This window comes from Thunnus thynnus, chromosome 23, assembly GCF_963924715.1.
Source record: "Thunnus thynnus chromosome 23, fThuThy2.1, whole genome shotgun sequence".
Lineage (NCBI taxonomy): Eukaryota > Metazoa > Chordata > Actinopteri > Scombriformes > Scombridae > Thunnus > Thunnus thynnus.
Window position 1 is genome coordinate 138,911 of NC_089539.1, and position 17,582 is coordinate 156,492.

At 38.9% G+C, this 17,582-nt stretch overlaps 1 long non-coding RNA gene across 1 annotated transcript; it reads right to left on the reverse strand.

Moving 5' to 3' along the window:
• Positions 1-11,582: 11,582 nt before the first annotated feature.
• LOC137175982 (uncharacterized) lies at positions 11,583-13,532 on the reverse strand. Its single transcript, XR_010925764.1, has 3 exons — positions 13,108-13,532; positions 12,777-12,921; positions 11,583-12,323 (listed from the first exon to the last, which is right to left on the reverse strand). It is a non-coding gene; the product is annotated as an uncharacterized lncRNA (long non-coding RNA).
• Positions 13,533-17,582: the final 4,050 nt, after the last annotated feature.

The following is a 17,582-nucleotide window of genomic DNA, read 5'->3' on the forward strand; positions in this document are numbered from 1 at the left end:
TTACTCGTCGTCCATGTGTGATGTCACATACAGAGAAGCTGATGCTTGCGTCTTGCTAATGCTAGTCCAATATACAAACAAGGCAACAGTGCCATCAAGTGATGACACTGGAAAACAAAACAGCAACTTGAAGAATAATGACTAAGAGAAGACATAAATGGGGGGAAAAAGTATTAATATATCAATTAATTATTAATTAAAAGAAAAAAAAATGAATTTAGATAAGGTTGTGCAAAGAAGTACATATTTCTTTTTTTTTTTTTTTTTTTTAAATATAATTGTCATTATTTAAATTCATGCTTTCCACCACGAGATTTTGGTTACAATCTCTTACTAACCAACATATATAATAATACCTTGATATATAAGATAGCATATACTGTATATATCCTGGGATGGTGTCAGGCTAACATGAAACATCAATACATTCACATACACAAGACATAAGACACAAGATACATACATTCATATATCCAAGTATTTTCACAATCGTTTATCTTACACATAACACATACCCCTCTCATCCTGACCATTTACCCTCTGCAAACATAACACATGCATGCACACGCACACACACACACTTCACATTAGTTCTCAGTCCTGTTCCCCGCCAGAGTCCCCCCTTCTCTTTCCAGCATGTCACAAGTTCTTTTTAAGTCTTATAGGGCATCAAAACTTCCATATCTCCTTGAATTGTTCAGTTTTATTATCTCCAGACAAGGTCTTTTCTATAGTCAAATCATATCTCATCAATTCTTTCCATATCTGTAAAGTAGGAGCCATTGTTTTTTTCTCCCAGTGTACAGGTTGTTCAACCATAGTATATAGTTCCAGATCATGCCAAAAGTGTCAATGGCAGGAACACAGTATTGCCAGTATTGGTTTTCAGCAATCCCAATGCAGCAGATCTTATCATTGGCTTTAATATCATAGAGGAGGTGATCAATGAACTTAAACAATAGCAGGGCGTTACAGCCAGTAACTGTGCCACAGAAATTATAAGTGGTGCTTTTGACATTGACTCTTGTGCTGCAAAAACTTTGATCCGAGTCATGCACTCTCACCAGTTGACAAAGGACCCCGGCCTATCATCGCAAAATTCGAACACTTCAAACAAAAAGAACTGGTCAGAAGCAGAGGAAGGGAACTCAAAGGAACATCATTTGGACTCAACGAACAATACCCACATGAAATAAACGAACGCCGGAAAGTACTATACCCCATTCTCAAAGAAAACAGACAAAACAATAGACGTGCATCAATCGTAGTGGACAAACTGTATATCGACGGACAATTATTTCGCAACTCCAAAATCACGCCATGGCTCTTCTGAAAATACAATAATAAACTCATACATCTAACTATAAAAACCCTGATTATCTGACCGAAAGCCTCACTCCCGACCTCGCTCCTCTGTAATAAGGAAACCGCCTGCGTTACCCTACAGAGGAGTAAAAAAAAAATCTACCTCTCTCTCGTAATTTTCATTTTTTTTGTGTGCGTTTGTGTGTGTGCGTATGTGTGTGTGTGTGTGTTAATGTTCACATGTTATGTTATTGTCACCATTCACAGTTATGTCTAGACAGTCTAAGGCAGTTATAGCAACCAGCTCGAAACTCGACTCCCCCCACCCTCCTCCTCCCCCCTCCTTCACTGGCTTCTTCTTTATGCTTCATTCAAAACAAGATAAACCAAACACATAACCATGCAGACACTCAACCTGGTAACGTGGAATGTACGTGGCTTTCGTACACAGACTAAAAGAATCAAAATCATCAATCATCTCATAAAATTAAAGGCTGATATATGCTTTATACAAGAAACCCACCTTACAAACTCTGAATTACAATATATTAGACTCAAACAATTTGATAAAATATTCTCATCCACACTCAACACAAAACAAAGAGGAGTTTCGATCTTAGTCAATAAAAACATCCCATTCATCCATAACTCATCCATCACTGACCCACAAGGAAGATTCATCATTGTTAATGCATCTATTAATCAGACAACATACACATTTGCAAACATTTACGGCCCTAACAATGATGACCCATCCTTTTTCCATAATTTTTTCTCCTTACTATACAATTCAGCAAACATCATAATAGCCGGAGATTTCAACACAGTTATCAATCCTACAACCGACCGCTCTAGCACACCCGGTAACACAAGAACCTGGCACTCAACTGAAGTTATTAAACAATACATGAAGGAACTTGGACTTGGCGATAGTTGGAGAATGAAAAATCCATCATCCAGACAATATTCATATTTTTCCTCTCTCCATCAGTCTTCCTCCAGAATTGACTTCTTTCTTGTAAGTAATTCACTCTCCCAGCACATCCAAGGAAACACAATCCATCCAATCATAATCAGTGATCACGCTCCAGTTTCCTTATCAATAAAAACTCAAACACATATCAAGTCTCCCACAAGATGGCGTTTCAATACATCACTCTTGGAGGATCCAGATTTCATCACATTAATTCAGAAAGAGTGGGCATCCTTTCTGGAGATGAATGACTCTCCAGAGATCTCACCATCACTCTTATGGGAAACAGGAAAAACAGTCATCAGAGGAATAATCATTTCATATTCATCACATAAGAAACGACAGCAACAGGAACAAGAAACTAGCTTAGAGACAAAAATCAAACACCTAACACACCAACTAACCAGCAATCCCTGTGAACAAAAACAAAATGAATTAGCCCAACTTAAAACCCAATTGGAAAGCATCATATACAAGAAAGCACAATTCATTATCCAACAGCTCAAATATGAAAACTTTCAGTACAGTAATAAATCAAGTAAATATTTGGCTAATCTATTACAACTCAAAAAAGAAAAAGCAATAATCCCATCCATACTCAATTCCGCAGGTACAGTCACACATAATCCACAAGAAATCAATGACATATTTCATAAATTTTATAGCAACCTTTACTCCTCAAATTACAAACCCAGTCAATCAGAAATAGACACTTTTTTAAGTAATCTGGACCTACCAACCGTACCATCAGATTTAGCCCACCTTTTAGATTCACCACTCAGCCTCGAAGAATTACATAAAGCTCTACTCAAAATGCCAAACAATAAATCACCTGGACCAGACAGTTTTCCTGCAGAATTCTACAAACATTTCTGGAATATATTATCACCACTATTCTTCAGAGTAACTACAGAAATTAAAACTACCTCCATTATACCCACCCACATGAACACCGCCGTAATGAGATTACTCTTAAAACCCAATAAGGACCCAACCCACCCCTCCAGTTATCGCCCCCTACCACTAATTAACACAGACCTCAAAATCATTACAAAAACATTGGCAACCAGAATAGAAACGGTCATTCCACTTATAATCCATCCCGACCAGACAGGCTTCATCAAGAGTAGACACGCTTCAGACAATATCAATACATCACAGCAAAAACACAACAAAACCATAATTGTATCACTGGACGCAGAAAAAGCATTCGACAGAGTAAACTGGACTTTTCTATTTTCCACCCTCCACAGGTTTGGCTTCGGAGAGTCATTCATCCACTGGATTAAAACGCTATACACTTCACCTAGGGCCACAGTTACCACAAACGGGATCACTTCACCAAGCTTCACACTCCACCAGGGAACCAGACAAGGATGTCCACCCTCACCATCTCTATTTGCAGTTTTCATTGAACCACTTGCCACAGCCATACGACAAAACAATAAAATCAAAGGAATACAATATACTACTTCAGAACATAAGCTTAGCTTATATGCAGATGATTAATTACTACACCTACAAGATCCTTTCACATCATTACAAGAAACATTCAAAATAATCAACAACTTCTCCTCAATCTCACACTATAAAATAAACTGGAACAAATCCACTATTCTACCTTTGACCGCAAATGCCTGGGATTCTGCAGCCCAAGATCCCTCTCTCCCACTCCACACTGGTAATATCAAATACTTAGGCATTAATATTTCCTCCAGGCTGTCAGAGTTGTTTAACCTCAACTACACCCCTCTGCTGAAAAACATAGAAGATGATTTTAAACGCTGGACCAAGTTACCACTTACTCTTATTGGACGCATTGCAACAGTTAAAATGAAAACCCTTCCACAAATCAACTACCTATTTTCATTACTTCCCATTACCCCCACTGACAACTGGTTTCAAACTTTAAATTCTTTAACAACTCAAAATCACAGGGTGGCCTAGAAGCACCAAACTTCCTTTATTACTTCTTATCAAATCGACTACAATATTTATTCAAATGGATCCATAAAGATAATCACAGTACACCATGGTTACAGATAGAACAAAATCAATGTAAAACCACCTCACTTACAGACCTCCCATTCCTACCACAATCAATCAAGAAACAAGATTACTACAAGAACATCACAATCTCCTCAACTCTGACAGCCTGGTGGAAAGCCCACAAAATCACCAAATCATCACTGGCACCATGTAGGTTCACCCCGATTTGGTACAATCCGGATTTCCAACTGTACAACACTTCTGTTCACTTTCCATCATGGCACCAAAAAGGAATCACTCACCTCCACCACTTATTTGAAAATAACCAGTTCATATCATTCAATACACTTATCCAGAGGTATGGGGTTGGGAGAGACCAATTCCTGCAATATCAACAACTAAACTCCATTATTAAATCCAAAATCAACATATCCAATAACACATTACAACCTTCCAAATTAAGCGAAGAAATCCTTAAAATTACAAACCCTAAAAGAATAATTTCAAAAATTTACAAACTTCTTTCATTGACAGACACCTCCATAACACTCCCAACCTCAAAATGGGAAAAGGACCTGGCTCTATCTCCCAACCCCGATTTCTGGATACAAATCAATAAAAACATCTTCTCCATGACTACCAATACAAATTTACAACTAATACAATATAAAACCATCCACAGAATACACATCACTCAAGGAAAAATGTTTAAAATGGGATTGATCGATACAGATATCTGTTCACAATGCACCTTGGGTCACATAGATGATTATTTTCATGCCACTTGGTCTTGCCAGCCAGTTTTTTCATTTTGGATAACAGTCACAGAAAAACTCTCGAGTATCTTGGGCTGCAGAATCCCAGCATCCCCATCGCTCTGCTTGCTGGGAGACTTGACACATATCACAATCCCAACTAAACACAAAAACCCGTTATTGATTTCTCTAACTATCGCCAAGAAAATAATATTTCAGAACTGGAAATCCAAACATTCCTGCCATATCACTCACTGGACCAATCTAGTCACAGAACACATCTCAATAGAAAAAATAACAGCGTGCAAAACAAACAATAAATCAGCATTTGAGGAAACATGGACCACATTCATTAATCATCTAAAACTCCACCCAGAATCCAATCAAAATCAATTACCAAAACCAGAGCCACGTACATGACCACATATCAGACCACATACCCAACCAATAATAGACACATTTTTTTATTATTATTATTATTATTATTACTATAATAATTTTTTTTAACTTATTTTATTATTATTATTTTTAAATTTAATTCACTTTTCCTTTCCATCCTTGTTTTTTTGTTGTTGTTGTTGTTGTTTTGTTTGTTCGTTTTTGTTTTTATTTCTTTGTTTGACTTTTTCCCTCCCTCATCCCAGTTATACATATATATCACCAACATGTATAGGTATGTAATATGTATAATATTACTATTATTATTATTATTATTATTATTATTATTATTATTATTATTATTATTATTATTATTATTGCTATCACTACTATAGTCATTTATGCCACATACTATGAATTATACAATTATTATTATTATCACTACTATTGTTATTCCAGATATGATCAACTACACTATTATTATTATGGTTGTTGCTGTTGATGTTATCATTATTATCATATTCATTATTATTTTATAATCATTATTATTATTATTATTATTACTGCTGTTGTTCTAGCCCTTGAGTGTGGTGGCGGTGGAGGTAGAGGCAGTCGTAAGTCGGGGTAAAGTCTTATCTGCAGGGCGGTGGGGGGTGGAGCCATGCGGGGCGTGGGGCGGGGGGCGCCTGCCTCTCCCGACTCCTTCCCCTCCGGTGGTATGGCCGCGGTCCTTGGCGAGAACGGCGGGAGGTAACTGGCTGTGGTACCTCTACCCCTACCTCTCTTATAGCAAAAAAAAAAAAAAAAAAAAAATCTATGGTCACCTCCCACTGGACAAACTCTCTCCCAAAGGGTCTGAGAGTGGTCCAGCTGGACTAGGTTTGGACCACCTCCAAAACAGGACGGCAAACAAACAAACAACAAAAGACAGAGAAGGGGAAAAGGGGAAAGGAGGAATACCCCTTGGCTGGTCTCAGCTGGTCTGGTCCCTGGGCTGTGGCTGTGTTGCTGGGGGGGCTGGCTGTCGTGTGGGAGGGTGATGGTGGCCTCCCCTCCTTGGGCGCTGTGTGTTTGGCTCCACCCCCCATAGCCATATTAAATTAATTTAATTGATATACGCTCAAATAGAAATAAATTGATATAAATTAATATAAATAGCTAATTATTTAACCCATTTCACTGTTATGGTGGCTGCCTCTGCCGCTGCCGCCGCCACAGTACACTATCAAACAAGACTATTATCATTATTACATTATATTGCTGTATTGTTATTATTATCATTATTATTATAATAATTATTGACGCTCTCACTTTTTCTTTCTCCCCCTCCTCTCTCTCTCCTCTTTTCTCACTTTCATTCACTCACCCCCCCTTCCCCTTTCCCACAATCAACCCATATTCCTTAGTTGCTTTCTACATTTTACTATCTTTTTCATTGTAATATGATGTTGTCATTGTTGTTGTTTGTCATTATTTTTGTTTGTTTGTCTATTTGCTTGATTTGTCTTTTATTTATTTATTTTTTCCTTCCCACTATGTCTTGTCAACAATATCACCAATAAAAAAAAAAATTTTAAAAAAAGTTGACAAGTGTGGGGACCATGTGTTCCTGCCAGTGACACTTCTGGCATGATTGAAACTGTATACTATAACCATAGTATACAACCTGTACATGTTTGCAACTTTCTGTCTGAGCTTGCTTCCTGTAGACAGGAAGCTGGCGGTTGTTGCTGGATCACTGCTCGTTCCTCTGCATCAACCCTCTTGTTAACCATTCCTGCTGATGGAAGCCATGTACCACATTCACAAACATTAAACTGCATTAAATACTAAATTATGAATACTTCAACCGTGAAAACACGTTACATCAGTACATCTTGAACTATAAACATTACCCGAATACAAATGAATAGTGGTGCATATGCATATTAGCTTGTTGTCAAAGAGACATAGACCATTTAGACACAACTTGTCAAACCAACAGCACTAGTGAGGCTTGAGATGCCCCGTAGCATTAGATCACCTACCCAAGAGAAATGCTTGGGGAAGGATGTAAAGCCTTTGCTCGAGATGAAAATAATTATAGGTGGTGCCAGGGCATCATGCTTGGTGAGGCTATGTCAAGCCATTTCAACAATTAATGGCTAGACTGGATATATATTTCAGATATCCACAATGACATTCTTCCTATCCACAATTGTCATTTCAGATATCCACACACAACATCATTCTTTCTAGGACAAATGTCACTTTTGCCATTCATGTGTATTGGGCTTTCAATTTCAGATATCCACAGTTGCATTTTTGACATCTAGAATGAGCATTCTGGATATCTGCAATAAAATTATTAGGAAAAACTCTCATTTCAGATATCTACAATCTAATTTCTAACTAGCTGTCAAATGTTATTGTCAAATGTTAAACTTATACCTTTTAAGAATTAGATGTTACATTTATTTTTAACTAGTACAATCAAAGTTGTAGATATTTTGAAATATATTGTCTACTAATGAGAATGTTATTGTGGATATCTTTAAGTACCATTCTGACTAGTGAGAATACAATTTTGATTGGAGAAATGCTGTTATGGATATATTAAATATAATTAATGAGTGTGGTTCGATTAAATATTAAAACAGTTTGCCATAGGAGGCTATGTAATTCAGTAATCGAACATAATGGGCTGGTGTGCAATATGATCTCTGGCTGACGTGCTGCGGTCTCATTTCCAGTTGCGGGCTGTGTTATTGATAGCGTTGAGAGGAAGGGTGGGGCAGAGAGGGAAAGAGAGAAAAAAAGTAAATAAACGTGCTAGCTAGCTAACATAGCTAATGTTACCGCTGCATCATCATCGTCCCCTGTCAATGTTAAAGCAGCCAAGAAACTGGACAATCATTAATAAAAGTTCCCTTTCTAATTTCCCCAATAACATTGATGGCATAATTGGCATATCTAGTCTAGTTAATGTGGTCAATATTATTTGAAATATCTTCTGTCACGCTATTCAGGCTACTGTAATTTCTTGAAACTTAAAGGCAACTGTTAGTGTATATCAGTAAACTGAGTAGGGTATCGTGCTCTTTCTCTGTTCATTGAATAGGTGGAGAGAGTTGTTAACTGTATTATTTGGTACATTAAAAGATATGGTGTGCTGCGCTATTGTTTTTGTCTTTTTGAAGGTGGAGAGAGTAGCATTGGTGCCACACAGAAGCCCACTACTTCAGAGCCACCTGTCAGCCCATTCTCACTCCCGACTTGTCACATACCAAGGCTTGGTCAGGACCCCGTGGCGTCACTTTTTAATGCTCTGGGTACCCCTTTAGCACCATTTTTCAACGTGCAGGGTAGTCCGATAGACTTCTGTTGAACTACCACAACGTCTAAAATAGACACCATGAGACCGATTATGTCTATAAAAAACTAGTCTCTAACACCACCTCTCGTCCATAAATGTATTCATGGAACTTTTCACACCCAAATACAGCTCCTAATGTCTCCTTCTCAAGCACCTTCTGTGCGTAGTTGCGCTCTGCTGCGTTCATCGCCCTTGATGCATAAGCTACTGGGGACCATGTTCCGTCATGTTCTTGAAGCAAAACTGCTCCTAATCCGTCCTTAGAAGCATCGGTGGACACTTTCACTGGAAGTGCTGGGTCGTAGAACTTTAACACTGGATCTTGAATGAGACATATCTTAAGGTATTCCCATTCCATCTCATGCTTGTGCTCCCACTGCCACATATTTTTATGTTCAGTTAGACTGTGCAGTGCCCTTGTGTTTGCTGTTAGGTTGGTTATAAATTTCCCCATAATTAATTAACCCTAGGGCACGTTTTAGTTCTTTAGTTTTGTCTTTTGGTGTTGGCATTTCTTTTATTGCTCTTATCTTTTATGGGTCTGCGTGTATCCCTGCTGCAAATAGCTTGTCTCCCAAGTAAGTTATTTCATGCACCCCAAACAGACACTTTTGTTGATTCAGCTTTAGCCCCGACTCTTTTGCCTGTCCCAACACTTTTCTTAGCCTCTCATCATGCTGAGATTTTGAATTTCCCCACACAAGAATGTCATCCAAAAACACACCTACTCCCTCCATGCCATCAAACAGCTGCTGGATTGTCCTGTGGAATCTCTCTGGAGCAGAGGTTATACCAAAGTGCATGCGGAGGACACAGTGCCTACCAAAAGGCGTGTTAAATGTGCACAACTTTGCGCTTTCCTCATCTAGCTTAATCTGGTAGAAGCCTGAGGATATATCAAGTTTAGAGAAATACTGTGCACCTGCCATTGTGCTTGTGATATCTGACTATGTTGGTACTTTAAAGTGCTCTCTCTCGATCCATTTGTTTAGATCTTCTCTGGTATTATGCTATGGGGTCTGGATACAGGACTGTCTCTTATCTCTTCGGGATAAGCACAGCAACTGTAAGCCAGGGAGTCTACCATGTCACTAAAGCACTATGGTCTGTGTTTGGCCACTGTATTGAACTGCCCAAGGGACAAAGGCTTCAAGAGGTTATGACTGGCTTTGAGGAGTGTTGGAGGTTCCCTTGGTGTGTTGACGAGACACACATACCTATCATAGCCCCAGAGCACAACATGACTGCCTATTTCAACAGAAAAGGTTGCCACTCAGTTGTGCTTTAAGCTGTTGTTGACCACCAGTATAAGTGAATATTATATGTCTCTTCTATAGATAAATAGCACCCAACATAGTATATAACACAGCTATTTTTATAACCTAAACAAATCCATATAGAATGCACACACGCAACTCCTGCCACTGCCTGATCAATGCACTAGAAACGATGATCCGTGAACCTACAGATTTCAGAGAATTAAGGGAAAGTTGGGAGTCAAAGGGGTAAATATCAATATCTGCTATCTTTTCAGCACCATGCTGGTGCTGGAAAGATATTGATATTGATCCTTTTGACCACTGACTTTCCCCCTTTTCTTTACTAGAGCCCCTGCCAACATGGTTCTTAGTTAGAAGAAACATGTGTTGTTGCAATGCTTCATTGAAATTACATCATGTTTATATTATGTGAAATATTCAAAGAAAAAATGCATGGATGCAACATTACATTACATAGAAAATATTTCGGCAAGATCTTGTGCAGCATTTCCATGTAATTCAACAGGACATATTCAGTACCTTTGGAATCTCCACTAGTTTTAAGTTCTATGGGTTTGAAAAAAGCAGCATATATGTATGTATGTGGCAGGTTCACCAGCACATATGTTGGCTGGCCAGGAAGTGTGCATGATGCAAGAGTGCTGAGAAATTCCACACTTTACGATCTGGCTGAGAACAACAAGCTATTTCAACAGGTAAACCCAGTCCACAGTAATCCTGTGCTTTTAATGAAGAGTAAAACCTTCACAAAAGCAAGAGTTTAGTTGGTAACTCAAAGATATGAGATAGGTGTGTGTGTGTTTGTTGTACATCAGTCCCCGTCATGCTTCTGGGAGATGCACCATACCCCTTTCTAAGTTGGCTCATGAAGCCTTATCCTGACAATGGCCACCTAACACACAATCAGGATTACTTGAACTACTGCCACAGCCAAGCTCGTATGGCTGTGGAGTGTGCTTTCAGTTGGCTCAAAGGACAGTGGAGATGCCTTCTGAAAAGAATGGATGTTCAGATCCACAGAGCTCCACATGTTGTAACAGCTGGCTGCATTATGCACAATCTCTGTGAAATTCATGCATAATGTTTTGATGAAACCTGGATGGAACCAGCCTGTGAACATACACCAAAAGCTTCTGATCTCCCTCAACCAAGAGAGGCTGGGCCACATACTGTAAGAGATGCACTGACAAGGCTGTTTTCTCGAGGAAATAAATAAGTACAGCCTTAAAATGCAGAAGATGTGGGGCTAGATGGACTCCATGAAAAGATATGACTGCAAGTCATTTGTGCATATAATCTAATGCTTTAAATGTTAACACAGATCTAGCCACTATCAATTCGTTATTATTACTAACTTAACGTTGAAACTTTGTTGGATAATTTTCAATTTTGCTATTTTGTTAAATTATATTTAAGTTTTGTACAGTCCATTTTCAGTCCAATTTTCCATTTGAAAATTGAATATAGTTACATTATTGAACGGATTAATTTTGTAATAAACTTTATTATCCATTGAAAGTGCAAATGATCAATAGTACACTTGGAAATAAACTACTGGTATACTCTTACACTCGATAGAAAACAAACCTTTATAAATGGGAGAAAAACATTTTAACATACATGCTGAATTTTCATCTAAAGTGCAAAACTGTTTTGAACATACCATAAAAGAATATTAATATCAAAATATTGCAAATATTGAACAATCAAAATTTTATTAAAAGAGCAAGACATTTAAACCAATTTGTCCCTCTTCAAAAAGAACACCATCAAAACTCCTTGTGTTAACTTTGATCACTTGTCAACCAGACCTTGTACATTCCTTTCCTTTTCTCCTCTTTTTCCTCCTGTGGCTTTGGGTTGTGCTGAGAAGGTGGAGGCATAGGTGCTGGCACGGGGGGTTCAAACTGCCCCAGAAGCTGGAGGAAGGACCGTTCGGTGATCCATGATCTTGGGAGGGAGGTTGCTGGGAAAATGGCATCCTATTATCATATGGTGAACAAGGTTGTTGGTATGGTTGTCCATGGTGCATGTACGGATGCAGAAAAGGAAGTTGGCTTCTGATGTGTGGAGATGTCTTGCTGTGGATGCTGTGGATTTTGTAATTGTGTAGTTATACACTGCATTAACATTCCAAACAAAGCTATCTCATGTTCATGTTGTGCTGCCTGTAGTTTACGCTGATGGTCATTGTCAGTTTTTGAAATGGATGTGAAAGCCTTTGCAAATGTTTCAAGTGATGAGTCAAAATTTGGATTTTTTTCTCCGGTTGCATCCAGCACTGCCACCTATTAATTGGAGACACACCCACACACACATACACACACACACAGTGATTTACATTGATGATTGGAATCCCTTTGAAAGTAGTATTTGCTGCTGATATTATTGGCATAAGGTATGATGATGATTAGTTACAAAAACTGTTTAAGTAAAAGTAAAAATAAAAAGAACACAGAATTCAAGATCATGGCTTTACTGATCTAGAGCATTAACCTGATTAGACCTTCACCGCAGCCATTATTTACTGTAACAAAATGCCTATATGGTATATTACTTAGTTCACAAGCTAACCATATAGGCTATTAAGATAAAAGACAATAACAATAAACAGCACAAACTAGTCTGAGTGAGAGGAGTGTATGAGAAGGGCTGGATAGGAGAGGGGAATAAGGAGGGATAGAGATGAAGAGGTGGCATATCCTGCCTAGAGTCCAACAGGTAAATAGATGACTATTTACCTGTTTCCTTTGCAGGGGGTCTCTTGCCTTTGCTACAGCATGGCATATCATCTGGACTGAATGTGGGCTGAGTGGAAGGGTGGTTGACAGGAGTTGTGGATGGACCATTGTCCTCTTCCTCCTGATGTTGTGTTCAGAGAATCCTCTAAGTAATGATAATAAGTGTCACATAACGTTAATCTCAAAACCTTCTTTCAAGTTCAAAGCATTTGTTAACCAGCTATTCATTTATCTTGTTAGCTAAAGCTAGATATGATGTTGTTAGCAATATGATCTTGTTATGACTATAGCACCATTACAGTTTAACGTTAGCATTAGCAGGATTACTCACCTTTATTGTTTGAAATTGAGTTTGTGTCACTGTCGGTGGCTGGCTCCGCACTGTGTAGTGTTAAAGTAGGCTGCAACGTTGGGCGGTTGTAGAGTATCTCGTCCAACTCCTCAAAAAATAGGCAAGTTGTGCTTGACTGCCCATTTTTGTTATTATTGTCTTTAGCTTTATGATAAGCCACTTTTAGATGTTTTAATTTCCGTTGGCATTGCAGCCAGGTCTGCATCCAACCTTATTCTTCCATTTGTTTTGAGATGTCTTCATAAATTGATCTATTTCTGTAGGAACTGTCCAGTTTTGCTTGGACAGTGCTGTCACCCCAAAACGCCAATAAACATCTTGTTTCCTGATGGCTCCAGGGATGTGAATCTTCCATTTCTACATTAAATTCAATAAGTTTTCTTCTGATGTGAGGAGGGGAGTGCTCAGTGGTATTCAGAGTGCAGTCAGAGTGGGTCAGAGGTCAGGGTGGGAATGATGACGTTGCCTAGGTATGGATGCCCACACATTGTATGTATTGCGTTTACACTTACCTAAGGTCCAAACACAATGCGAGCCAGACTATCTCCAGATGTGGTCAGACAGTTTTTGATATGGTGACTAGGCGGACAGCGGAGCAGCAGACAGATGGGATTACGGCCCAGGTATTGGTTTTAATCACCGCAGAGATTGCTGCTTTCATAATTACAGTAGATTATTTTCTGATCAAGTTTGTTGTTAAAAGTTTCTAAAAGTTTCTGATGCCATGAAATGTATGCGTTTGTTGTTTTATAGCTAAGGCTTAGTTTATAGCCTACCAATGCACAGGCAGCTGTGGCTCAGGCGGTAGAGCGGGTCGTCCGTCAACCGGAAGATCGGCAGTTCGATTCCCGGCTCCTCCAGTCCGCATGTTGATGTGTCCTTGGGCAAGATACTTAACCCCAAATTGCTCCTGATCATCAGTGTGTGAATGTGTGTGGATGATTAGATTTCCTCTGATGGGCAGGTTGGGACCTTGCATGGTAGCCCCTGTACCCATTCAACGTATGAATGTGTGTGAATGTGATTCGTAGTGTAAAAGCGTTTTGAGTGGTTGGACGACTAGAAAGGTGCAGTCCATTTACCATTAATAATCAGAGGAGGTGTGTAAACATTTCATTTGAATACCTGATATTCCCATAACATTAGCTATTACTATCCCCGTCAATCATCAAAAAGCAGCCTTGGATCGCAATAAAAGGAAGAGAGAAGGAATGAAGAATACAAATTTTGTTAATAATATTTATCTATCCTAAACTCAATATTTTCAAGGGACACTTCACTTTTTTATTTGCCACGGTGAGCATTTTAATTTGACTCGCCATGAGCCCTGTAAATTATGCCTATAATCATCTTTGGATACTATTTGGAGACCAAATGAATGACTGGGCACATTTGGAAAAATCAGTATTCTCTTAGGTGTGTTCTTTCATTTGGTAGGTACTGTGATGACGACACAGTGGCTTCCTCAATCAGAATGTCTTAATCAATGCACACTCTGTGGCGAACAAGGCTCCTGTAATGACTTGTTAACAAGGGAAAATTTGGCTGTCTTATTCCTGACTGAAACCCAACAACTGAATATAGAATTTATCCATGTAAATAAATTGTGACCTACACCACTTGAACGGATGAGCTGTATCAGACAGCCAACAGCTATGGTGGACGGCTACTGGCTGGATGGGGTAGGCCATGCAGGATGGCTCCATTGCCTTGTGGATATCTTTGGGAGAAGGAAAGGCTACAGGAGTAAACCCAGACAGAAAGAGATAGAAGATAGAAAATCCAGAGTGGAGCCCCTAAAGCAGTTGGATGCGATCGCTGACTTCTTGCTGGCAGCTCCTGCAGCTGAGCTGATGCCAAATGTATCACCCTGCTTTTCTTTAGACTACATCAGTGAGGCTGAGAGGGATGACGACTGGGCATCCCAGAATCTCCTTATGCTTCCCCAGGCTTGTGCCCTGGAGAGGTCACTCTAGTGCCATTGTTCCACAGCATCAGAAACAACATGGGAGACCTATAGATTGTTCATATGTTTGGACTCCATGTCAAAAAGAAAACCTAAGTTCGACACTTTTTGATTTATTGAACAGGACAGTGTGCAGTATTAAGCATAAATGATGCACTACACCAGAGTTAGCTTGAAGCTAATTTGCATCTGTAGTTCATTACAATCAAAACATACAACAGCACAACAACAAACAGTACAAAGCAAAAAAAAAAAACCCAAAAAACCAAACCCACACCATACTAAATACAGAGCTACACACAACAGCACATCACATACACCCACAATGTCAATTGAAAATTAATAATGTAAACTAGGCTCAGTGGTCACACCGCTGATTCGTCTTTAGTTGATTTTTTAATTTGGCCTTGAATGTATTGATCGAACTACAGTTCTTCATATAATCAGGTAGGGCATTCCACTGAGTGGTGGCTTTCACACAGGAAGCTGACTGCCCAAATGCAGTGTGACAAAATGGTATGGTACAATCTTGTATCTTTCTACCCTAATTACTTTTGTGCTAGGAGTGCTCAAAAACTCACAAAACTTTGCACATTCATCAGGAGTGGGTGGCTCAAGGGTGCCCTCTAGAAAATTTCAAATCAAAAGCTCCCACCTTTAAATTTGACGTAGATGAACCAAATCTGGTAGGCACATGTATCATGTCCAGACGCACAAAAAGCCTCTTGCAGCCATACCATTGTTGGCTATTTTGAATATACTGTGCAATTTTTGTGCAGTTTTTGCTGTTTGCAGGTGTTGTATTTCAATGAACTCCTAGAGTTTTAACTTGACTAACTCAACTAACAAATTTGGTCAGTGTCATCTAAAGACCTTTGTGATGATTTCATGTTTTGCCATGAATCAGGATGTTGTTATAACTTAAATGTACATTGTCCAATCTGCCCAAGATTTCTCATACTTGATAAGGGTCCTGACCTGAACACATCTATTTGTTAATATTGAGTCATAGTCATAGCGCCACTTGATGACAACAGGAAGTCAGTGGCCATTTAGGGACAAAGTTGCTTTGATTTTCATGAAATTCAGTGGGATCATTTCTTTTATCATCCTACCCAGAAATATTTATTTTGGAATTTTTTTTTGCTAGACAGGAAGTCAGCCATTTTGGATTTTGTGCATAAATGTTCATTTTACGAACACGTTTGAGGCCTTTAGGATGCATAAAAACTCATAAAAATGTGCAAGTATGTTTGTACTAGTAAGTATTTTGATTTGATTTGATATCACAAATGGGCGTGACACGTTGGCTCTATAGCGCCCCCTAATTACTTTTAGCATTTTTGAGGTGCTAGGGGTGCTTGAAAACAAAAGTTTGCACATTCATCAGAACTGGTGTGACTTGACAAATGACATGGGTCTTGGGCTGAGAGGTGGCAACATAGCTATATAGTGCCCCCTACAAAATTTCAAAGTCAAAGCCCCCATTTTTAAATATGACGCAGATTAAAAAAAATTTGGTGGGGACATATGTCATGTCTGTCACTTTTAAAAGAAAAGCCTCTTGGAGACATACCCTTAGTTCAAAAGGAAGTTAGCCATCTTGAATTTACTTTGCAATTTTTAAAGTTTTTGCCATTTGCAGGCGTTGTATTTTTAACTCCTCCCAGAGATTTGACCTGACCAACTTCAAATTTGGTCAGTGTTGACTTCATGGAATGCCATCAGCATGGTGTATTGGTAAATTTGCATGTTTTGCCATAACAAAGGAAGTTGTTGTAACTCCACGGGACTTTGTCCATTCTGCTCTTAAATTTCACATGCTTGATTGGAGTCCAGGCCAGAACACAGTTACATGTCAATACTGAGTCATAATCATAATGCCACCTACTGGTAACAGGAAGTCAGCTTTATGTGACAAACATCATCCAATTTACATGAAATTTACATGGTTTGATCTACACGATATACAGCAATGTGACGTATAATTAGTGGGTGTTCTCTAGCGCCACATTGTGGACACAAGAAGTGGTATTTAACTTGTTCATGCAACGTCCATTAAGAGCTCAGGCCTGAAGACATTTACATTCCCACAATAAAGGCCCTTCGACTGCAATGTACCCCGACATGCAAGGCGGTGCGAGGGCCTGATCATCGCTGCTTGCAGCTTTAATTTGTATTAATTTTCTTTTGTTGTCCTGCTCTCTTTCATTCTCTGAAGGATGTAATTTTTGTAAATGTGTTTGACTCCTTGGGATACCTAAGGGATTTTAAATATCTAATGAGTATAAAAAAAACAAAAAATTACCAGCGCTTTACACCATTGTGAGTATACATTTGATGTCTAGGAAATAAACCAGCTGCTAATGAACAAAACTATATACATTTCTGTATGGTAGCTTCAGTTGCCAGTCAGTCCTCACAGGAGTTCTTGTGCTGTAAAAATGAAGTGAAAGGCCAAAGTCTGTGAAGGTGCTGGCTTAAGGGC